The sequence below is a fragment of the Hemiscyllium ocellatum genome, chromosome 43 (genome assembly GCF_020745735.1).
Source record: "Hemiscyllium ocellatum isolate sHemOce1 chromosome 43, sHemOce1.pat.X.cur, whole genome shotgun sequence".
NCBI lineage: Eukaryota > Metazoa > Chordata > Chondrichthyes > Orectolobiformes > Hemiscylliidae > Hemiscyllium > Hemiscyllium ocellatum.
Window position 1 is genome coordinate 18183064 of NC_083443.1, and position 24774 is coordinate 18207837.

Here is a 24774-nt window from a genome sequence, read left to right on the forward strand (position 1 = left end):
CAAAGGATGTGGTGCAGTGCAGGGTAACAGGATTGTTACTAATAACGGGAGCGAGGAAGAGAATTGGATACAGAAAAAGTTACCTTGAGGAAAGGGGTGGGGCGAGATCCGGCAGTCCGATTGGTCGGGGGGGGCGTCACCTTATCTGCATCCCGCTTTGTGAATGGCTGGAGGAGCTGCCCATTACAGCTGAGGTGGGCGGGTGAGTGCGCGCGCCGACAGCTGGTAGCAGTTTGATTGTTGTTGTACTGGTGGAGGGGGGAATGCCACAGAAAGCTGGCTCCCAGACAGAAGCTGCTGAAGTTAAAGGGTAAAGTATGCACTGTTGTCAGTAATGTGTCGTGGATCTCTTACTGATGGGGCGGAAAACATTTTTTCAAACGGTGCTTTTTGACCTGAGTGTCAAATCCTGAGCCAGGGACTTTTAAACTATTGGGAATAAAGGCATGCTGATCGCTGCAGAATTATTGTTCTGCTTCTAGTTAATTGAACAACAGAGCTAATTAGTATTTTGGCACAAGATGCTTATTTCTGAATTGTTAGTTTTTTTTAATTATTACTCCTATATCAGCTCCATATGCAAGAGCTGTATTAAAATGTTTCATCTTCGAGGATGCTTCCATTCATCAGAGAATCGGTATAGATCAGAGTGGATTTGGTAGATATTTATTTGTTGTGTCTTAATTTTCAGAGCATTGTATTTAAGGGCTGTTTGGTGGAGGGCCACAGATGTGTGAGACACCTAATTGCACACAATTCATTTTGATGCCAGAAAACAGGTGGAGGGTAATCCCAGGGGATTGCGAGCCTGGGGTGTAATTCATTTGAAGAAAGAAAAGAGCTGAATGAGTATGATTGTAATAATTCATCCCTGTGAATTTTCAGCTCACTTTTCACCTAGCAAGAGATTCTGGTCGTTGCGTAGAAAGTTTTCTTTCTCTAGTTGGAAACTCTATGCAACCTTGTACAGGAACCATATAGAGTGGTTTATTACCTTCTGTTCCAAAAACATTGTTGAAACTTAAGCTGTTTGTTTTCTTTTCTAAATCAATAGTCAGACAATTTGTTTGTGGAGGGAGAGGAAACGTCATTGTGTGCACACCAAATGATGTGATTTACATGACTGAGTTGTGTGTTTAGAAAGCTAACAAAAACAAAAGATTAATCATTTGTTTAATGTCATTCTCAAGCTTACTCGTTTTTTTGAACATTTCATTTTTATTTACTCACTCTCTTGCAAGACATAAGAAATTCCTCAATCACTTCAAAGCCTTAGGGCCAGTATCATATTGTGCTTGAGTCTAATTCACGGTAAAATTGAATTATCCAGTAATTTGAATTAAGTCCCAATGTACATTCAGGGCATATTGCGACAGTAGAACTAATTTTAAAAATTGCCGATTTGAAAATTCTATCAATGAATTGTTGTTGGTCAGCCTGCCATTATGGCCAGGAGGATAGCACACAGGTCTCAACTGGTCTGTCATTTGAATTCAAAAAAATAAAATCATATCTCAAATTATTAGCTAGGCAATTTACTTTTGTAATTATTGAAATGTTTGTTTTCAACTATTTGGTACTTCAGTGGTAAACAGGAAGGTTAATCATTCAATATGTCTTTATGACAAATGTCATAACTGCATTAAATGTTCAGCAATTCATAACAAATGCCAGAGCAAAATTACCTGGTTGGTTCATTTCTCATTCTGCATTGCTGTTTTTAAAGTCTTATCAGCGTTCTTATAGCATTGGGCAATTGAAGGTTGGACTAAAATTATGATATTGTCCTGAAGGAACATAGTGATCAAAATGCTTAACCTGCAAAGTGACCTGCAGCTCACCTGGATAAAGAATTCTGTCAGATTATTTACTGCACATTTATCATGGACCAATAGCTGAATAAGAAAAAAGAGTGGACTATCTGATCCCTCTAGCCTGCTTCTCCCATTCAGTGAGACCATGACTGAACTTTTATTTCTGCTATATCTTCCTCACTACACATTCAACCTATCGGTACCCGAAAATTTCTCAATTTCTGACTTGAACTTGCTTAATGATTGAGCATCTGTGATGTGGAAAGTTCAAAAGCTTCACAACGTTTTACAAGAAGCAGATTCCTCCTAGTTGCTGTCCTGTTGTTCATTGAGCCTGTGACCTTGTAAAGACCCTGAGGATCATGCTACTATGAAATGAGAAGCAAGCATGTAAGAGAGAGACTTCGAGTGATGAACCCAAACATGGAACAGAGTCTGAGATGTAGGCAGAACAAGATATAACTGGAGAGTTGATGTGAAACTAGTAGCAAATGGAGGAAAAGTTGGGGACAGCTTCTATGTGAGTAACTCATTTGAAAATGAATTTATAGTATTTAGCAATTGTGAAACGCCTTGATTAAAATTGTTGCAAGTTATAGCAGGTTGATTTTTCATGAAGAGATATGAGCTGTGGTACTGACAGATAGTTCTTCTTATGTGACAGAGGGAAAAAAAAATCTGTAGGATGTCAGTGCAATTTTAGGCATGTTTTTTTTTAAAGAATGATATGGCATAAGGTTTTACAAAGTAGCTGGAAAGATATGATTCTTAACTTGAGCACTGTGTAAAAAAAATTAGGATCTTATTTCCTCTGCTGCTGGCCTGTAAGTTGGTATGTATGTTGGCAAATTTTGAAGCTGTTTCTCTTGATTACACTACAACAAATCTTACCACTTTTATAATCTCCCATGATATTTGTTGCAGGCTATAGGATGGTTATCCTTTTTAATTAGATAATCACAGTGAATGCATGCATTTCAAAAACAAAAGGTTCAAAGCATTCACTATGAGAGAGGCTAGACAGAGTAGATCATGAGCATCTCTTCCCAGTGTCAGACTTGTCTAAAACCAGAGGGCATAGGTTTAAGGTATGGAGGAAGTGGTTTAGAGGAGACCTGAGGAATTTTGTTTACCCCAGAGGACGGTAGAAACATGGAACATGCTATAGGAGAGGGTGGTGGAGGCAGGTACTCTCATAACATATGGATGAACATTTAAAATGTAGGCGATGGACCAAGTGCAAGTAAATGGGATTAGTGTAGTTTGCTGTTTGTTGGTCAGCATAGACTTAGAGTCATAGAGATGAACAGCACGGAAACAGACCCTTCAGTCCAACCTGTCTGTGCCAACCAGATATCCCAACCCAATCTAGTCCCACCTGCCAGCGCCCAGCCCATATCCCTCCAAACCCTTCCAATTCATATACCCATCCAAATGCCATTTAAATGTTGCAATTGTACCAGCCTCCACCACATCCTCTGGCAGAACATTCCATACCCGTACCACCCTCTGTGTGAAACAGTTGCCTCTTAGGTCTCTTTTATATCTTTCCTCTCTCACCATAAACCTATGCCCTCCAGTTTTAGACTTTCTGACCCCAGGGAAAAGACTTTGTCGATTTATCCTATCCATGCCCCTCATAATTTTGTAAACCTCCATAACGTCACCCCTCAACCTCCGACGCTCCAGGGAAAACAGCCCCAGCCTGTTCAGCCTCTCCCTATAGCTCAAATTCTCCAACCCTGGCAACATCCTTGTAAATCTTTTCTGAACCCTTTCAAGTTTCACAACATCTTTCTGATAGGAAGGAGACTAGAATTGTATGCAATATTCCAACAGTGGCCTAGCCAATGCCTTGTCCAGCCGCAACATGACCTCCCAACTCCTGTACTCAGTACTCTGACCAATAAAGGAAAGCATACCAAATGCCTTCTTCACTATCCTATCTAACTGCAACTCCACTTTCAAGGAGCTATAAACCTGCACTCCAAGGTCTCTTTGTTCAGCAACACTCCCTAAGACCTTACCATTAAGTGTATAAGTCCTGCTAAGATTTGCTTTCCAAAAATGCAGCACTTCGCATTTATCTGAATTAAACTCCATCTGCCACTTCTCAGCCCATTGGCCCATCTGGTCAAGATCCTGTTGTAATCTGAGGTAACCTCCTTCACTGTCCACTACACCTCCAACTTTAGTGTCATCTGCAAACTTACTAATTGTACCTGTTATGCTCACATCCAAATCATTTATGTAAATGACAAAAAGTAGAGGGCCCAGCACCGATCCTTGTGACACTCCACTAGTCACAGACCTCCAGTCTGAAAAACAACCCTCCACCACCACCCTCTGTCTTCTACCTTTTGAGCCAGTTCTGTATCCAAATGGCTAGTTTTCCTTGTATTCAGTCTCCCATGGGGAACCTTGTCGAATGCCTTACTGAAGGCCATATAGATCATATCTACTGCTCTGTCCTCATCAATCTTCTTTGTTACTTCTTCAAAAAACTCAATCAAGTTTGTGAGACATGATTTCCCATGCACAAAGCCATGTTGATTATCCCTAATCAGTCCTTGACTTTCCAAATACATGAACATCCTGTCCCTCAGTATTCGCTCCAACAACTTGCCTACCACCGACATCAGGCTCACTGGTCTATAGTTCGCTGGCTTGTCCTTACCACCCTTCTTAAACAGTGGCACGACGTTTGCCAACCTCCAGTCTTCTCACCTGTGACTATCGATGATACAAATATCTCGGCAAGAGGCCCAGCAATCACTTCTCTAGCTTCCCAGAGTTCTAGGGTACACCTGAGCAGGTCCTGGTGATTTATCCACCTTTATGCGTTTCAAGACAACCAGCGCTTCCTCCTCTGTAATATGGACATATGTCACCATCTATTTCCCTACATTCTATATCTTCCATATCCTCTTCCACTTGGTGGGCTGAAGGGCCTGTTTCTGTGCTATATGACTGTAGGGCTCTCCAAGTTTCACAAGTCAACATAGATGCCATATTTACTTTTATCCTTTTTAATAGAGAGATTTTTACCAGATGGTTTTTAAAAAGTTTGCAATTTCCTCTTTAAAGTAATTAGAGTGCTCATGTAGATGGTTTTATCTCTTGCCATCTGATCAATGCAAGCTTTTGAATGTTACATCAAGACACTAGCTATTGAACCATAGGGAGTTTCAAGCCATAAAATTGCACTATGAAGGGAAAAGAAACTATTATGAACATTGACTGCTGCTGAACGCATTCATCAAATATGAAAAGTGCCTTTGGAGAAATAGTTTGACGTGAAGGATGCCTTTTCTCTGTTTGCATGGAGTGAAGGTACTGGGTCAGTCTCTGTTCAGTTCAACCTTTGCTAGATGTGATTTTTTTTTTAAATGGTGAGAACATTATAATTGAGTACTTCAGTCATACAGTTGAGACCATCCGACCATCTGTAAGTAATAATAAAACAGAAAAACGCTGGAGAAACTCAGCAGCTCCGATAACATCTGTGCAGAAAGAAATGAAGTTCACCTTTTGAGTCTGAAATGGTTCTTCCTCAGAAGCAGAGTCATATCGAGCTGGAAATATTAACTCTGTTTCTCTCTCCTTAAATGCTGTCAGACCTGCCGGGTTTCTCCAGCATTCTTTTCTCTCTTTCACTTTGCGAGCGTCAGCTTTTATCTGGAAATAGCAGTCGTATTGTTTGAGGATGGGTGCTTGTGACCAATATCTTTTCTGGACCGATATCTGAACTTGGTTACAATAAGATATCAGAATTTGTATCATCTGTTAAACCAACACTGAACCTGTCAGGCAGTTTCATTGAATTTCATGATGTTTTAGGCAGTGCATTAGTCTCACATACCTCAGTGACATGCCGGATTCACTGTGGAGTCTCAGTTTCTGTCAGACCCATTTTGTTTTAAGTAAGATATTTGCACTTGTGAGTTTATTTGAGAAATTGGCAGTGAGAATTCTATTCTCTATAATGTTGAATGCTTAAGAGAAAATATGTATTAAAAATGATTATGAATGAATGGCTGAAATGAACCATGGTTAATATAACTAAGAAAATCTCTATCTTCAAACAATGTGTTATGTTACTCTTTCCAGCTGGCGGGTCCATGGCTTGGAAGAGCTATCAAATGAACACAGTGCCTGTTGAATTTGTGCTTCCTCTGTGCTCATAAAATTTAGGCTTCTACCCAGGATTTGCATTTTTCCATAAGCCCCAACTGCAAAATCTTTAATAAAGATTACAATCTTTCAGGTGGTTTTGTAAATGTTATTTATGAAAATGTACAAAATGTTATAACTGCTAGCTAAAGTCTAATTGGAGAGTTGGCATAGTCTCTGCAGCCCCTAGGGAATCAAAATTGTTGAGTAATATCACTATCATAATGGTGCCAGAGAGTCAAAGGTGCTGCTGTAAATCAGTATGGAGACATCAGAATGATTATTCCAGGCCATTAAGCCACACAGACGCCGCTGAAATTGATTCAGTGTTGGATATCTATAACTGTGAATGCGTAGCATGCCAATTGATTGCAATTTCTTTTGAATATCTAATGCCTCCTTCATCTCTTTATTGTTTATTGTAAGGAGACTACTTTTAGTGGAACCTTGGTTTAAGAAGCCATGCAGCTGCCTCTTGACTTGTCAAATAGCATTTCAGCATCAGCATTGGCAAAATTCTAAGCTATTTAAACAGTTGTAAACACCCAGTTAGGCATTGAACTGGAGAATTTCAGCTCCTGTGCTATAATACCTCCAAAACAGGCATTTTATCTTTCCCTCACATTCTTCACTCTGTCTTAGGCCATCAATCAGTGCCTTCGTTGGTCGACAGTTCCCTTCCTCAGCCCCCCCTTGCTGCTTTAACATGATGCTTAAAACTTGCCTCTTTTTCACAAAAGAAAACAAAGTATTGCGGATGATGAAGATCAGAAACAAGCACAGAAATTGCCGGAGAAACTCAGCAAGTCTGGCAACATCTGTGGAGAGAGAAACAAAGTTAACGTTTGGGTCCAGTGACCTTTCCACAGAACGGACAGTAGCTTGGAAAAGGTCGCATTTCTCTCAATGACAGGGGGTGGTGGTTGTGGGGGAGAGAGAAAAGTTAGAGTCAGAGTCACAGTCAGACTGCATGGGAACAGGCCCTTCGGTCCAACCAGTCCATGCCGACAATAATCCCAAACCAAACTATTCCCACCTGCCTGCCCTTAGTCCTTATCCCTCCTAGTTGTGGGGGAAAGAGTGAGTGGATAGGTATTGACAGAGCCCAGAGAGAGAAAAAAATATTAGGCAGACAAAGAGATAGAAGATAGTATGCCAGAGAAGAAGAAAAGCTGATAATGGGGACAAAGAGTGGATGATAATTGATGTTATGTACCTGGACTTTCAAAAGGCCTTTGACAAGATTCGCAAGGAAAATTAAAGCTCACGGTATCAGAGCTAATGTATTGACATGGATAGAGAACTGGTTGGCAGACAGGAAGCTGGAAGTTGGAATAAATGGGTCCTTTTCAGAGCGGCAGGTAGTGGCGAGTGGGGTCCCGCAGGGTTCAGTGCTGGGAACCCAGCTGTTCACAATATACGTTAATGATTTGGAAGAAGGAATTGAATAGAATGTCTCCGATCTCAGTAAGTTGGGGGGTCAGTGAGGAGTGCTGTGAGGAGGATGCTGAGAGGCTGCAGGGTGACTTGGACAGGCTGGCTGAGTGGGCAGATACTTGGCATATGCAACATAATGCGGATAAATGTGAGATTATCCATTTTGGTCACAAAAATAAGAAGGTAGATTATTTCCCGAATGGTGGCAGTTTAGGAAAAGGTGAGGTGGAACAATCCCCTTGTCTGAGGAAGGAGAGTCTAGCTCTTGTGGGAGTCCAGCAAAAGTTCACCAGACAGATTCCTGGGATGGCAGGACTGACACATGAGGAAAGACTGGATCGATGGGGCTTGTACTTGGGAATTTAGAAGAATGAGGGATGATCTCATAGAAACATATAAAATCCTGATGGGACTGTTCAGACTAGATACAGGAATAATGTTCCTGGCATTAGGGAAGTCCAGAACTAGGGTTCACTGTCTTAAGATTAAGGGGTGAGCCATTCAGGATGAGATGAGGAAGAATTTCTTCACTCAGAGAGTTGTGAATTCTTTCCCACAGGAAGCTATTGGGGCCAGCTCATTAGATATATTCAAGAGGGAGCTGAACGTGGCCCTTGCAGCTAAAGAGATCATGGGGTATGGGGAGAAAGTGGGAGTGGGATACTGAGATTGCATGATCAGCCACAATCATATTGAATGGTGTGGCAGGCTCGAAGGGCCGAATGGCCTACCACTGCACCTGTTTTCTATCTCTCTGCAGTGGGTTGGCTGTGCTGAAAGTAGCCCATCCCATGACAGGGTTGGGGTGTAGGGTTGGGTGTTTGGTTGGAAAGTTCATGGAATTGAGATGTTCAGGTTTCACAAATGCTACCTGAGTACACTGTGTAAGTAACCTTGGAACTTATCACTAGAGGCCACGTGTAAGTGCAAGTTCCTGATGGAAATGCATTCTAGCAAGATGTAGGTTTGAATGCTGAAGGCATTTGTCCTTTTTTCTCCACATCAGAAAAGGAATAGGCCATTCAAGGCCTTCAAGGCTGTACCATTATTCAATTAGATCATGACTGATCATCTCCCTCAGTATCGTTTTCCTGTACTATAATCAGTGTGTCAGTCTCTGGATTTCTGTCTTGAGCGTGCTTAATGGTTGAGTTTCCATGGCTCTCTGGGATGGAAAGATTCCAAAGGTTCACTATCCTCTGAGTTAATAAGTTTTTTAGAACATAGAACATAACAGTGCAGTACAGACCCTTCGGCCCTCGATGTTGTGCCTGTGGAACCAATCTGAAGCCCATCTAACCTGCACTATTCCATTCTCGTCCACATGCCTATCCAATGGCCATTTAAATGCTCTTAAAGTTGGCGAGTCTACTACTGTTTCAGGCAGTGCGTTCCATGCCCCTACTACTCTTTGAGTAAAGAAACTACTTCTGATATCTGTCCTATATCTATCACCCCTCGATTTAAAGCTATCTCCTCCCATACTAGCCATCACCATCTGAGGAAAAAGCTCTCACTGTCCACACTATCTAACCCTCTATGTCTCAATTAAGTGGCATCTCAACCTTCTTCTCTCTAACGAAAATAGCCTCAAACCCCTCAGCCTCTCCTCGTAAGACCTTCCCTCCATATCAAGCAACATCCTAGTAAATCTCTGAACCCTTTCCAAAGCTTCCAAATCCTTCCCATAATGCGGTGACCAGAATTGTACGCAATATTCCAAATGTGGCTGCACCAGAGTTTTGTACAGCTGCAGCATGAGCTCATGGTTCCGAAACTCGATCCCTCTACCATTAACAGTTAACACATTGTATGCCTTCTTAACAACCCTATCAACCTGGGTGTCAACTGTCAAGGATCAATGTACTTGGACACCAAGACCTCTTTGCTTGTCTACACTACCAAGAATCTTACCATTAGCCCAGTACTCTGCATTCCTATTACTCATTGCAAAGTGAATCACCTCACACTTTTCACATTAAACTCCATTTGCCACCTCTCAGCCGAGCTCTGCAGCTTATCTATGTCTCTCTGTAATCTACAGCATCCTTCATCACTATGCACAACTTCACAGACCTTAGTGTCGTCTGCAAATTTATTAAGACATCCAGGTCATTTATATAAATTACAAACAACAGTGGACCCAAAACAGATCTTTGCAGTACCCCACGAGTAACTGAACTCCAGGATGAATATTTCCCATCAAGCTAGCCAGTTTTTGATCCAAACAGCTAAATCACCCTCAATCCCATGCCTTCGTATTTTGTGCAATAGCCTATCGTGGGGAACCTTATCAAATGCCTTACTGAAATCCACATACATCACATCACGCTTTACTCTCATCCATCTGTTTGGTCACCTTCTCAAAGGACTCAATAAGGTTTGGGAGGCACGATGTACTCTTCACAAAACTATGTTGACTATCTCTAATCAACTTATTCCTCTCTAGATGATTATAAATCCTATCTTTTATAACCTTTCCAACACTTTACCCACAACCGAAGTAAGGATCTCTGGTCTTTGATTTCCATGGTTGTCTCTACTCCCCTTTTTGAACAAGGGAACAACATTTGCTATCCTCCAATCTTCTGGCACTATTCTCGTAGACAATGATGACGGAAAGATCAAAGCCAAAGGCTCTGTAATCTCCTCCCTGGTTTCCCAGAGAGTCCTCAGATAAATCCCATCCAGCCCAGGGGACTTATCTATTTTCACACTTTTTGGTATTGCTAACACCTCCTCCTCATGCACCTCGATCCCATCTAGACTAGTAGCCTGTATCTCAGTATTCTTCTCGACCACATTGTCTTTTTCTACAGTGAATACTGACGAAATGTATTAATTTTGCACTTCCCCTATCTCCTCTGACTCCATGCAGAACTTCCCACTACTGTCCTTGACTGGCCCTAATCTTACTCTCGTCATTCTTTTATTCCTGATATAGCCATAGAAAACCTTAGGGTTTTCCTTGATCCTATCTGCCAGTGACTTTTTATGACCCCTTCTGGTTCTTCTTAGCTCTCTTTTTAGGTCTTTCCTGGCTAACTTGTAACTCTCAAGCGCCCTAACTGAACCATCACATCTCATCCTAACATAAGCCTTCTTCTTCCTCTTGAAGAGAGATTCAATTTCTTTAGTAAACTACAGCTCCCGTGCTCGACAACTTCCTCCCAGCCTGACCGGTGTATACTTATCAAGGACCTGCAGTAGCTTGTCCATGAATAAGCTCCACATTTCAATTGTGCTCATCCCCTGCAGTTTCATTCTCCATTCTATGCATCCTAAATCTTGCCTAATCACATAGTAATTGCCTTTCCCCCAGCTATAACTCTTGCCCTGCGGTATATACCTATCCCTTTCCATCATTAAACAAACGTAATAATGGTCATTATCATCAAAGTGCTCACCTACCTCCAAATCTAACACCTGGCCAGGTTCATTACCCAGTACCAAATCTAATGCAGCCTCGCCCTTTGTTGGCCTTTCTACGTACTATGTCAGGAAACCCTCCTGCACACATTGGACAAAAACTGACCCATCTAAAATATTTGAACTGTGGTATTCCCAGTCAATGTTTGGAAAGTTGAAGTCCCCCATAACAACTACCCTATCACTCTCGCACCTTTAGATGATCATCTTTGCTATCCTATCCTCTACATCTCTGGAATTATTTGGAGGCCTATAGAAAACTCCCAACAGGTCCTCTCCTGTTTCTAATCTCAGCCAATACTACCTCAGTAGATGAGTCCTTAAACGTCCTTTCTGCCACCGTAATACTGTCCTTGACTAACAGTGCCGTACCACCCCCTGTTTTACCATTTTCGCTGTTCTTACTGAAACATCTAAATCTCGGAACCTGCAATAACCATTCTTGTCCCTGCTCTACCCACGTCTCCGAAATGGCCACAACATCGAAATCACAGTTTACCAACCCATGCTGCAAGTTCACTCACCTTATTCCGGATGCTCCTGGCATTAAAGTAGACACACTTCAAACCAACTTCTTGCCTGCTGGTGCCCTCTTGCAATCTTGAAATCTTAGTTCTGACTTCACTACTCTCTTCCTCCTGAATACCCGAACTCCAATTTTGGTTCCCATTCCCCTGCTGAATTAGTTTAAACCCATCCGAAGAGCATTAGTATATTGGTACCTATGTGGTTCAGGTGAAGACCATCCTGTTTGTAGGGGTCCCATCTACCCCAAAAAGAGGCCTGTTCCCTGTTCTTCTTCAAACAAATTCTTGTTCCTACCAATAATAGACAATAGGTTCAGGAATAGGCCATTCTGCCCTTCGAGCCTGCACCACCATTCATTATGATCATGGCTGATCATCCTCAATCAATATCCTGTTCCTGCCTTATCTCCATAACCCTTGATTCCACTATCCTTGAGCGCTCTATCCAACTCTTTCTTAAATGAATCCAGAGACTGGGCCTCCATTGCCTTCTGGGGCAGAGCATTCCACACGCCCACTACTCTCTGGGTGAAGAAGTTTCTCCTCATCTTTGTCCTAAATGGCCTACCCCTTATTTTTAAGCTGTGTCCTCTGGTTCGGGACTCACCCATCACCAGAAACATTTGTCTGAGCTAATCTTTTTCTTTTCACTTGTCTAAAGAAGGTATCACAGCCCATCGTTATCTTCCTTACTAGCTCGCATTCAAATTCTCTTCCTCAATCAGTTTCTTTACAAAAGGCCCTACTTTTGCTGAGTTCTAAATTGCTCTGATTTTCAGACTTACCACTCACTCTGGCATTCTTAGAAACCACTTTGTTTGAAATAATGGAGTCCTAAACTTCTTTTGTTAACTGTGGTCGATTTACCTTTCTCTTTGATGTTTGTGCCTTAGAGAAGCCTTTATCTATCTGGTATATCTTGTTAGACCACTCTGCCGAGGACATGGAGGTTCTGGGCCTCCTTCACCGCCGCTCCCTCACCACCAGACGCCTGGAGGAAGAACGCCTCATCTTCCGCCTCGGAACACTTCAACCCTAGGGCATCAATGTGGACTTCAACAGTTTCCTTATTTCCCCTTCCCCCACCTCATCCTAGTTTCAAACTTCCAGCTCAGCACTGTCCCCATGACTTGTCCGGACTTGTCCGACCTGCCTAGCTCCTTTTCCACCTATCCACTCCACCCTTTCCTCGCTGACCTATCACCTTCATCTCCTCCCCCACTCACCCATTGTACTCTATGCTACTCTCTCCCCACCCCGAACCCCCCCCCGCCCAATCTTATCTCTCCACGCTTCAGTCTCTCTGCCTTTATTCCTGATGAAGGGCTTTTGCCCGAAACGTCAATTTCGCTGCTCCTTGGATGCTGCCTGAACTGCTGTGCTCTTCCAGCACCACTGATCCAGACAACAGCTATTGTCAGTCCACAACGAAATATGTTAGCATATTTTTACAATCCATCATGGCCAACGTGCCCCTTATATCTTCACAATTTCCTTGGTTTGGATTTAAGATCTATATTATAGAGAACAGCAGTCGCTGTGTACATTATTAGAGAACAGCAGTGCCTGTGCATATTGCAGAGAGTTCTTCACTGGTTTCAGAAAGAAATATATCACATTTAAATTTAACACCAGATTCTATCACACTGTGGCAACTACTTCTCAAAGGTTCCTTTACAGCAACATTATTAATTGACTCTTTCTTTATATACAAAGCTAAATCCAACTAGCCTAACTGTTGTTAGCTGTTCAACACACTGCACCAGAAACATATCTTGTGTACATATTCCAGGAATTTATTCTCCACAGCATGAGTACTGATTTGGTTAACCCAGTCAATGTGTAAATTGGAGTTGTCTATTATTACTACATTGCTGAAAATGTGTTGCTGGAAAAGCGCAGCAGGTCAGGCAGCATCCAAGGAACAGGAGATTTGACGTTTCGGGCATAAATCCTTCTTCAGGAATTGCCCAAAACATTGAATCTCCTGTTCCTTGGATGCTGCCTGACCTGCTGCACTTTTCCAGCAACACATTTTCAGCTCTGATCTCCAGCATCTGCAGACCTCGCTTTCTCCTCTATTATTACTACATTGTTAATGTTACATATGCCTCTCATTTCCTGACTCATGTCATGCTCCACATTTATGACTAAGGTTTGATAGCCTATAAATCCCACCAATGTTTGTCCCTTGCTGTTTCTTTGCTCTACCCAAACTGATTCTGCATCTTGATCCTTCAATCCAAGATCCTTTCTTACCAGTGTCCTTATCCATTTATTAACAATGCTGCATCACCTCCTGCCTCAGGAATGATGAAGGGCTTTTGCCCGAAACATCAATTGTCCTGCTCCTCAGATGCTGCCTGACCTGCTGTGCTTTTCCAGCACCACTCTAATCTTGACTCTAATCTCCAGCATCTGCAGTCCTCACATTCGCCATCCTGTAATGTTGCCTCAGTAATGGCACTTGAATCACACTCATTTACCTCAATTTGTGCATTCAAATTATCAACCTTATTATGGATAAAATGCACACTGAGATGAAATGCCCTTAATTATATCTTCTTTACAAAGCATTATTTCTTATTCTGACTTTATTTGATACTTGCCTATAGTTTGCCTGCTTTCTACTTCTTCCTTTTTATTAATTCTGTTTTCTTTGAAACAGAAATCTTTGTCAGGTTCTTGCCCCTCTAGTTTAAATCCCTCCCCAGCTGCCTGAGAGAATATCCTTCACAGCTCGTTAGTTCTGATCCTGTTAAGATGTAACCCATCCAAGATTTGCAGGTCCTCGACCAGAACTAGTCCCAGTACTTCAGAAAGCTGAAGTCTTCCCTTTGATGACAGTTCTCCAGCCAAGTCTTCAGTCTCCTGTATCCTCCTATTTCTGTGACCCTACTAGAAGAGATCGTGATTTTTGTATCTCCATAGCAGCTCACCTAAAATCTGATTTCAAGGCCTCGTCAGCCTTCCTACCACCTTGTAATGTATCCAAACCTGGGTACTATTTGTAATGCAATTCCAAAAGAATTTGTGCCAAGTTGCATCTCTTTGTGTGTTTTGCACATTGCTACAGATTCTCTGGTGTAAATAGTACAAAGGGAACAGATGGGTACAAAAGATAATGGAATATTTATAATGAGATGAACAAGGACATAGAAGGAATAAAAATATACAACACAACGAACAATTGTGTGACCGGACAGAATAACAGCAGAATTATAAACATGACCAGAACTGATTGTTTGTTGGATGGAAGCTACTGCAACATTTGGGAGCACGCACTCACCATGGAGAAAGATCCCAGCGTGCTTTACAGAAGTATGATCCAAAACAAAAGGTCATTTAGGCAGAAACACAAAAATAGTTTGGTCACTGAGGAACACTTTAAGGATGGTTCAAGAAGGGGAATTCTAGAATGTGGAACTTTATTGGCTGCAACGGTAAGGAGAAGGAAGTCAGAGATCAGCGTGTAAGGAGTGGAGAGTTTGGGGGATAGTAAAACAGGAAAAATGAAGCTGTACAGATAGAGAGATATGAGGTTAAGTAGGAATTTAACCATGAGTTTAACAATTTCAAATTAGTGGGAGTGAGGTACCAGCTAACCTTGGGTTTCAAGAGCTTGATAGGGTAGTGTTTGAAAGTTTGTTTCCCCAGTCTGAGGAACCTAAAACATGAGGCTAAAGTCTCGGGATAAGAGTCCAATCATTTCTGAGAAATTCAGAACAAGCTTCTTCATTGACAGAGTGGTACATATTTGAAACTCTCTACACCAGAAAGTTGTAAGGGGCGAACTTGGGGGGTGGGGAAGGTTGGGGCATGCCAGTCCCATTCTACACGATGAAGATAATGCCAACTAATCTTGGGGCACCAATTGCTGATTCATGGCCAGCAGTTTGGCTAAAGCTATCAAAGGTGACAGCATCCTCCTATCTCAACCTCCTCTTAGCCTCACATCTCATCCCTCAACCCGCCCTCTTCTGATTTACAAGTTGTAGTTAGTGTAAGCGCTATGATATAAAGACCTCCTCTGTCCTTTCTCAGTAAGTTAGTATTCATCCTCCCAACAACGTCCATGCTGTTGCCGGTCTGCCAGCTGAAATGATGCTTTCCAGTGCCAACCATTGTAGACCCAATGCTGTTCGAAGTCATTCTCCAAGACCAGCTGCAGTCTCCACTGACTGTCAGGAACCTTGTATTGGTCGTGGTACAGCCACTCAGACAATGCTGCCTTGGAATACCAAGACAGGCAAAGGCATAATAAGGATTTGTTAACTTTTGTGTGCAATACAGCATAAATATATTGATAAATTTTGGTTTGGAATGTTTATTTTGTGGTGGTTTTTAGCTTTGTGTTATGGCTAAAGTAAACCTTGTAATGGTTACTGCCTGAAGAAAGATAAGGTGTGATCTTGGTAAATGGGCACTTGGGGTTGTAATTCCAAGTCTAGCACTTGGCTGAGTTATTTGTGGGCAGCATGGGTGTAAAGAGGCTATTGAGGTTACTCTCTCCCTTCCTCTTCCTCATTTTTCTGCTCCTGAGTTGATGGCAACGGCTGTACCCTCATGATGGTGAGAATGTTGAGGAGACAGAAGACCACCATGTATCTTGGCACCCAGTCTGCAGGTTGCTAAGCAAAGGCAACATTTATTTATGCACTGCTGGTTTGCTCCATCACATTCCCCTCCATCACATTCCATGGAGCAGCATATGTCATAGGTTGTAGACCAGAATCATCAGCAACAAACTGTTTTGACCCTGCCCTTTGCTCACATTGGCTGAAATGCAGCCAGCAGTAGTTACACAGTGAACTTATTTTATTCCCTCGACGTGGGCATCGCAGCATTCATTACTCATCTGCAGTTTCGCTTGAGACTACAACTACAACCATCTTTATTAGTGGCAGATATGACTCCAACAAGCAGAGAGTTTGCCCCCGATTCTCTTCAATTCCAGGTTTGCTGGGGCTACTTGATGCCACACTCTGTCAAATGTGGTCTTGATGTCAAGGGCTGTCACTCTCCCCTCACATCCGGAATTCAGCTCTGGAACTATTGCAAAATAAATCAATCTGACTGCAACCAGAAACTGGGCATTGGATCTCTGACTCTCTGGCACTAGTCACACACCAGATGAATGTTGAAGGAGTCAAATCTCTTGCAGTTTGGGACTTGGCAAAGTTGGCATATGACACCCTGCATAACAAGCATACCTGTAACAAAAACAGACATTTCTGGAGAAGCTCAGCAGATCTGGCAGCATCTGTGGAGAGAAAGCAGAGTCAATGTTTCAGATCCAGGAACCCTTCTTCAGAACTATTCCAATAAAAGGTCACTGGACATGAAACGTTGACTCTGTTTTTTTTTCTCCACGGATGCTGCCAAACCTGCTGGGTTTCACCAGCCATTTCCGTTTCTATTTTGGATTTCCAGCATCTACAGTTCTTGGGCAAACCTACAATCTTAGCAAGGTCCCAATCTCGCTCTGCCTGCCTCTCTGTGGCAAGAGAGGATGTAGTTAGCTCTCAGAGGAGAGCCTCCGTCAGGTTCCTTGTGCACCAGAGACTGGCACACTGCAAGCTGTCACTAGTATCTTCAGTTCCAGCCTAGAAGAAGCCAAACACATTAAAGTTTGCAGCATAGTTTGACATGCTCTGCACTGGCAGTAGTGGCTGCAGTAAGTTGCAAAGTCTCATGGGGCAACCATATTGACACAGAGGACACCTCACACCCCCTTCCCTGATTAATGTTCCGGTAGGTAAATTACTCCCTGAGGATTTTTAGGTGGATTTGGCTTTCACTCCCTCCTATTCACTCCCCCGGCAGCCCCTCTTGCTCTGCATTAGCTCCAAGTCCTGCTGTGTTCCAGTGGAATGCCCACCACAACACCCTTGCCTGGTTGATGCCAAGACTTTGAAGTTAGCGCGAGTGTTTTTGAGTACCTCCTGCATCACTTCCTGGAGGGTTTTGCAACAGGACCACCTGCAGGCCAGTTGCTGATTGCTGTGACTCAACAAATCCTTTGACCCCTTCTTTAAGTAATGCCAGTGGGGATTCTTCCTGCTGCACGGAAAGGGAGGAGCGCTAAATTCACACGTGATACCACTGGGCAATAATCCACATTGTGGGCTGATTGACATCATGCCCCGCATACTTCTGGCAGCTATTCACCACATTTGGGGTGGCACAGTGGCTCAGCAGTTAGCACTGCTGCCTCTCAACGCCAGGGACCCGGGTGCGATTCCACCCTAAGGCGGCTGTCTGTGTGGAGTTTGCACATTCTCCCCATGTCTGCGTGGGTTTCCTCCAGGTGCTCTGGTTTCCTCCCACAATCCAAAGATGTGCAGTTCAGGCGAATAGGCCATGCTAAATTGCCCACAGTTTTCAGGGATGTGTAGGTTATGTGCATTAGTCAGGGGTAAATATAAGATAATTTAGGGTAGGGGAATGGGTCTGGGTAGATACTTTTTGGAGGGTTGTTGTGGGCTTGTTGGGCCGAAGGGCCTGTTTCCACACTGTAAGGATTCTGTGATTCCACATTAGAGCTGACACCTCCACCTGCATGGCGAAAACGTAAACATAGGAATCGGAAGGAAGCGTTTCTAATTCACTCCAATTATCTCTGATCCAGCTGTAACCTCAAATCCACACTTCCGCCTACCCTGATAACCTTTCACCCCCGGCTTACCAAGACCCAATCTACCTCCTCCTTAAAAATATCCAACGATCCTGCTTCCACTTCCAGCGTTGCCTGTCATTTTCTTCCCAGGTTCCTGGAGCTTGCCAGCTGCAGCATTGACTTCGAGATCCGGAAATCGATGACATGAATTGAATGGAATCATGGAGTCCACCATTGCACAGCTTAGCTTCGGTCACCTTTTCAGGAACAGAGTTCCAAAGACTCCCTACCCTGGGAGAAAAGCTCACCTAATGTCTGCTTTATTGGTGACACTGATTTTTAAACAATATCTGGTAGTTTCAGATTCTCCCACAAAACGATACATCCAGTCCACTGGAAGTAGCTTGTGTGTTTAAATCAACTCCCAGAGGATACGAGCCCAGACAATCCAATCTTTGCTCACAGGTCCATATGACATAGCAGCAGAATTAGGCCATTCTGTGGAGAAGGATAGAGACCGTGGGGAAATAAATAGCAGCATCTTGAAAGGTGTCCATATTACAGAGGATGAAGTGCTGAACGTCTTAAAATGCATAAAGGTGGATGAATCCCCAGGACCTGACGAGGTGTACCCTAGAAATCTGTGGGAAGTTAGGGAAGAGATTGCTGGACCCCTTGCTGAGATATTGTGTCATCAATAGCCACAAATGAGGTGCCAGAAGACTGGAGTTGGCTAAAGTGGTGCCACTGTTTAAGAAAGATGGTAAGGAAAAGCCAGGGAACTATAGACCAGGAGCCTGACATCGGTGGTGGGCAAATTGTTGGAGGGAATGCTGGGGGACAGAATTTACATGTATTTGGAAAGGCAAGGACTGATTAGGGATAGTCAACATGGCTTTGTGCGTGGGAAATCATGCCTCACGAACATGATTGAGTTTTTAGAAGTGGTAACAAAGAGGAATGATGAGGGCAGAGCAGAGGGTGGGATCCATATGGACTTTGGTAAGGCATTCCACAAGGTTTCTCATGGTAGACTGGTTAGCAAGGCTAGATAAAATGGAATAGAAGGAAAACTAGCCATTTCGATACAGAACCAGCTCAAAGGCAGTAGACAAAAGGTAGTGGTGGAGGGTTGCTTTTAAGATTGGAAGCCTGTGACCATGAGTGTGCCACAAGGATTGGTGCTGGGACCCCTGCTTTTTGTCATTTTATATAATTGATTTGGATGTGAATATAGGAGGTATGGTTAGTAAGTTTCTGGATAACACCAAAATTAGAGGTGTAGTGGACAGTGAAGAAGGTTACCTCCAAGTACAACGAGATCTTGATCAGGTGAGCCAATGGGCCAAGGAGTGGCAGGTGGAGTTATATTTAGAAAAATGGAAGGTGCTGCATTTTGGAAAGGCAAATCAGGACAGGACTTATACAATTAATGATAAGCTCCATAGAGTGTTGCTGAACAAAGACACCTTAATGTGCATGTTCATAGTTCTTTGAAAGTGGAGTCGCAGGTTGATAGGATAGTGAAGAAGGCATTTGGAATGCTTGCCTTCATTGGTCACTGCATTGAATATAGGAGTTGGGAGATCATGTTGCATCTGTACAGGACATTGAATAGGCCATTATTGGTATACTGCATTCAATTCTGGTCTGCCTCCTATAAGAATGATGTTATGAAACTTGAAAGGCTTCAAAAAAGATTTACAAGGATATTGCCAGGGTTGGAGGGTTTGAGCGAGAGGGAGAGGCTGAATAGGCTGGGGCTGTTTTCCCTAGAGTGTTGGAGACTGAGGCGTGACCTTTTAGAGGTTTTGTAAAATCATGAGGGGCATGGATAGGATATACAGACAAAGTCTTTTCCCTGGGATGGGGGAGTCGAGAACTAGAGCGCATAGGTCTAAGGTGATTGGGAAAAAATTTAAAAGGCCCCTTCGGGGCAACATTTTCACACGGAGGGTGTGTATATAGACTGAGCTGCTGGAGGGAGTGGTGGAGGCTGGTACAATTGCAACATTTTCTGGAGCCAATGAACTGTTGCTAAAGTACAGTCATTGTGTTATAGGAAGTGCCATAATCAATTTGCTCACAGTAATATCCCATAGTCAATGATTTTATAATGACCAAAATTTGTTTTGAGTATGGTTTAAGGTATAAATATTGATCAAATCACTGTGGAGAGCTTCTTTGCTCTTGGAAATAGAATGGGATCATTTAAACTCACCTGAGGGAGCATGTGGAGCTTGAGATACCTGTGGATTCTTATGCTGGTGAAGTATCTGCAGGTTGAAGAAAAGATGGGGAAAATTCACCTAGAAAGAGTTATTATCATAGAATCCCAACAGTGTGGATGTAGGCCATTCAGCTCATCGAGTCCACACAGCCCCCCTGAAGAGTATCCCACCCAGACACACTCCTCTACTCTATCCCTGCAATTGGCATTTCCCATGGCTGATTCATATAACCTACACCTTTGGTCTGCTGCTCCAGAACATCGGTGGTGGAGCATGGATAGGATAAATAGACAAAGTCTTTTCCCTGGGGTGGAGGAGTCCAGAACTAGAGGGCATAGGTTTAGGGTGAGAGGAGAAAAATATAAATGAGACTGAAGGGGTAACTTTTTCATGCAGAGGGTGGTACGTGTATGGAATGAGCTGCCAAAGGAAGTGGTGGAGGCTGGTACAGTTGCAACATTTAAAAGGTGTCTAGATGGTTATATGAATAGGAGGGGTTTGGAGGGATGTGGGCCGGGTGCTGGCAGGTGGGACTAGATTGGGTTGGGATATCTGGTCAGCATGGACGAGTTGGACCGAACGGTCTGTTTCCTTGCTATACATCTCTAATGACTCTATGAGTGGATGTCTGTAGATGTGGCACCAAAAAAGCGGGCTGCTTTATCCTGGATGGTGACAAACTTCTTGAGTATTGTTGGAAATAATACAAGTGAAGAGTACTCCATCACGCTCCTGACGTGTGCCTTATAGATGGTGGATGAGCTTCAAGGAGTCAGGAGGTGAGTTACTTGCTGCAATATTCCCAACCTCTGGCCTGTATTGTAGCCTCTGTGTTTATGCAGTGAGTCCAGTTGATTTTCTGATCAATGATCACCCCCAAGGTGTTACTAGCAGGGAATTCAGTGATGATAACATCATTGAATATCATGGAATGGTAGTTGGTGGTCTCTTATTGGTGATGACCATTGCCTGGCATTTGTGTGATGTGGATGTTACTTACCACTTGTCAGCCCAATCCTGAATATGGTCCAGATCTTGTTGCATTTGAACGTGGATTGCCTCAGTATCTGAGGACTCACTGAACACTGTTCAATCATTGGCAAACATCCCCACTTTTGACCTTATGAAGGAGGGAAGGTCATTGATGAAGCAGCTGAAGATGGTTGGGCCTAGGTCTATCCTGAGGAATTCCTGCAGAGATATCCTGGAGCTGAGATGACTGGCACCCAACAATCACCACCATGTTCCTGCATGCCAGGTGTAAATCCAACCAGTAGAGGGTTTAGCCCCTGATTCCCATTGATTCCAGTTTTGCTAGGGCTCCTTGATGATGTTAAGGATTCATTTCACCTCTGGAATTCAGCTCTTTTGTCCATGTTTGAACCACAGCTGTACTGAGATCAGGAGTTGAGTGGCCCTGGGGGATACTATACTGAGCGAGATATTACTTACCAGATGCTGCTTGATAGCACTGTTGATGACACCTTCCATCACTTTACTGACGATCTAGAGTAGACTGATGGGGCAGTAATAGGCTGGGTTGGATTTGTCCTGCTTTTGGTATTGAAGACCTAACTGGGCAATTTTACACACTGTTGGGTAGAAGCCAGTGTTGTAACCACTGGACGAACTTGGCTAAGGGAGCGGCAAGTTCTGGAACACAAGCCTTCAGTATTATTGCTGAAATGTTGAAATGAACCTTGTATCTGAATGTGGCATAACTTTTTTTTCACACATTGTGTTCTATATCTGACAGTTTTGATACTTCACCATCCATAAGTAACAACTCAACTTGTGTCATGTCCAAATGAAATGTCATGCACACCTTGAATCTTGTTAAAGGACCTGCCAGTGATCCCGCTGGTGCGGCAGGAGTTGTTTTCTTGGTGTGAGTAATGCAGAGCAGGAATGCCTTCTGTTTGATCTCTCAACCTTCTCAGCTGGTTAATCTCAGCCAGAATGTGGGCACTAAAATAAACTTCTGCTAGACAAGAAATGGGAGTGGTTGTCTAAAGCTTGTACTCATGATCTCTATCCTGTGACTCAAACAGGATTACCATAGTCACATTTTTTGGTTGGTTATTCATGTGTTGTTTGTGGTCCTGTTACTACATACAAAACAGCTGTCCATCTAACAACCTTGACTGCACTTCATTAATATTTGAAGTACGTGAACCTAGGAACAATGATGGTGACAGGGAAAGGCCACACAATCCATTTTGGTACCTTGTGTGTCACATAACACTCCACCCAAAATTATGCAAACCTCTCAATAATTGCAGATTATTTTTTTCTTTGCTGTCCAAATACATGTTTGTAGTTCTTGGCTAAGAATAGCAACATTTAAGAATGAGGAGCTGAAGGAGGCCATTCAGCCCCTCAAGCCTGTTCCACCATTTAATACGGTCATGGCTGATCTCATCTTGGCCTCAACTCGACTTTCCTGCCCACTCTCCATAACTCTTCAAGCCCTTCCTAGTTCAACATCTGTCTGCCCGCTCCTTAAATTTACTCCATGTTCGGCATTGACCACACTCTGGGATAGTGAGTTCGACAGATTTTTGACCCTTTGAAAGAAGTAATTCCCTCTAATATGTGCATATTAACTCTTTCACCCTTTATCTTGAACTATAACCTCTCAATCTAGATTGCCCTGCATGAAGGAACAACCTCTCTGTCTACTTTATTCGTCCCCTTTATCATCATATGTATCTCAATTAAATATCCTCTCATCCTTCTAAATTGTAGAGAGTAAAGGTCTAAACTGCACAATCTCTGTTCATAAAACAAACCTTCATCTCCAGAATCAATGTAGTGAACCTCTTCTGAACTGCCTCCAATGCAACTACACCTCTCCTCAAGTAATGGGATGAAAATTGTACACAGTACGCCGGGGTGGTCTTACTAATGCCTTATACAGTTGCAGCAACACTCCCGTGCTTGTATACACAATTCCTTCTGCGACTAATGCCAAAATTCCATTGGCCTTCCTTATTACCTGCTGTACCTGCAGACTAGTTCACTGCGATTCCAGCATAAGGACACCCAGATCCCTCTGCACCAAAGCTCTGTGAAGTTACCTCGCCATTTAGAAAACATAACCACAATAATCCCAGAGGAAAATTCGGATTTGAAGGGTTTGTTCAGTTATGGTCAGGACACAGATGGGGGATGCAACCATTTGGGGATAGAAATGGAATATTCGTTGTTTCTTCAGCAGTTCTAATTTTGTCTGTTTAGAAACTTTTCATTATCACTTACTTTTAATTGTTTGTGCCTCTTACTTTGAAACTATTTTTGATCAGTTTTGACAGTTTTTTTGTTTATTTCTAAAACAGATAAACTTGGCATCTCGTCAGAATTGCCTTAAATATAAAATCTTATGAATCCCGTGAGACTTGACTATGAATGCTTCAGTTGCACATAAAAAGAGCATCCAGTGAGGTCATCTGAACTCAAGAACACCGTCAAAAAGGTATGTCAAATAAGTGATCATTCTAACTGTTTTGTTGAGATTTCTTTAGATGTTGACAAGCTGCTCCCTTACTAGAATCCCTGCTCTAGTTGCTTAATGCCTTGTTTACTCTTTTCCCTCTCCTTTAGCCTTTATCCCACGCTTTGTGTGACAGCTGGTATTCACTGTTGTGTAAGACAGCCTGCAGTGTGACTGTTATGCAATCTTAAAAGAATCTTTTTCAGGCTACCTTGCTTTGCTTAGCTGGCTGGGATTTTCCAACTATTTATTGTAATACTTATCAGTCACGGCTTGGGAATTGGGAAAATCCTGGAAAATAATCCTGGATAGTGCTAGAAAATGTTGAAGGGAAAATCCGAGCTTGAATCTCTACATTTGAGGAATTTAAAGCAAAATTTGAACCAACTCATTTTACTTTATAAAATGTTCTTTATTTTTCTCATGTCTTCTCAAAATGTGCTAATCGGTCCAAACCTTTCGCTCATTTCTCTTGATGTTCTGCCTCTGCACAGTATGGTTACTCCACTGTCAAGTGCCTTAGGATATTTATTTCTGTCATGGGTGCTATGTTAGAGTAGTTGGATTGTGAAGGTAAAGTCACCATAGTCTTACCAAATCGTAGGGCTGCTTTCTCAGAGATAACTAGTGGTGGGTCAACCTGAGGGATACCATGCCTCAGGCAAGGGGAGAGGTTTAGAACAAGGGTCCTTCACATTAACCTCAGCCAATGCAGGAATTATTGGCATCAGACTGTAATTGCAAACCAGCCAATCAGCCCACCAGTCAAACTGACCACCTGTAAATTGTCCAGTATTTAACAGCAATAATTTTAGGAGAATTTGTCAATAATAGAAGAGATTGAGTGAAAAAAATGAAAGCTTTATAAAAGTAGTTGTTTCCACAGCCTTCTGCCAGTACATCTAGTACTGCTGTTTGCAAATAAAAACTGAAAAAATTAAAGTGGAATATGAAGTCACAAATGATTGGACCTCCCAATAATTATAAATGGAGGGTAGTTTTGGAACCATGCCCCTTTTGATTTGAAAATTTGCTACAATTCCATTTATCT

General features: G+C 42.7%; 1 protein-coding gene across 1 annotated transcript in view; it reads left to right on the top strand.

Moving 5' to 3' along the window:
* The first annotated feature begins 221 nt into the window (after positions 1-221).
* rassf4a (Ras association domain family member 4a) overlaps positions 222-24774 on the top strand; it is a 265979-nt gene continuing 241426 nt past the window's right edge. Inside the window, exons 1-2 of the mRNA XM_060854241.1 lie at positions 222-310; positions 23569-23705. The gene's annotated coding sequence lies outside the window, so the exon portion shown is untranslated. The remainder of the gene's footprint in view (positions 311-23568; positions 23706-24774) is intronic.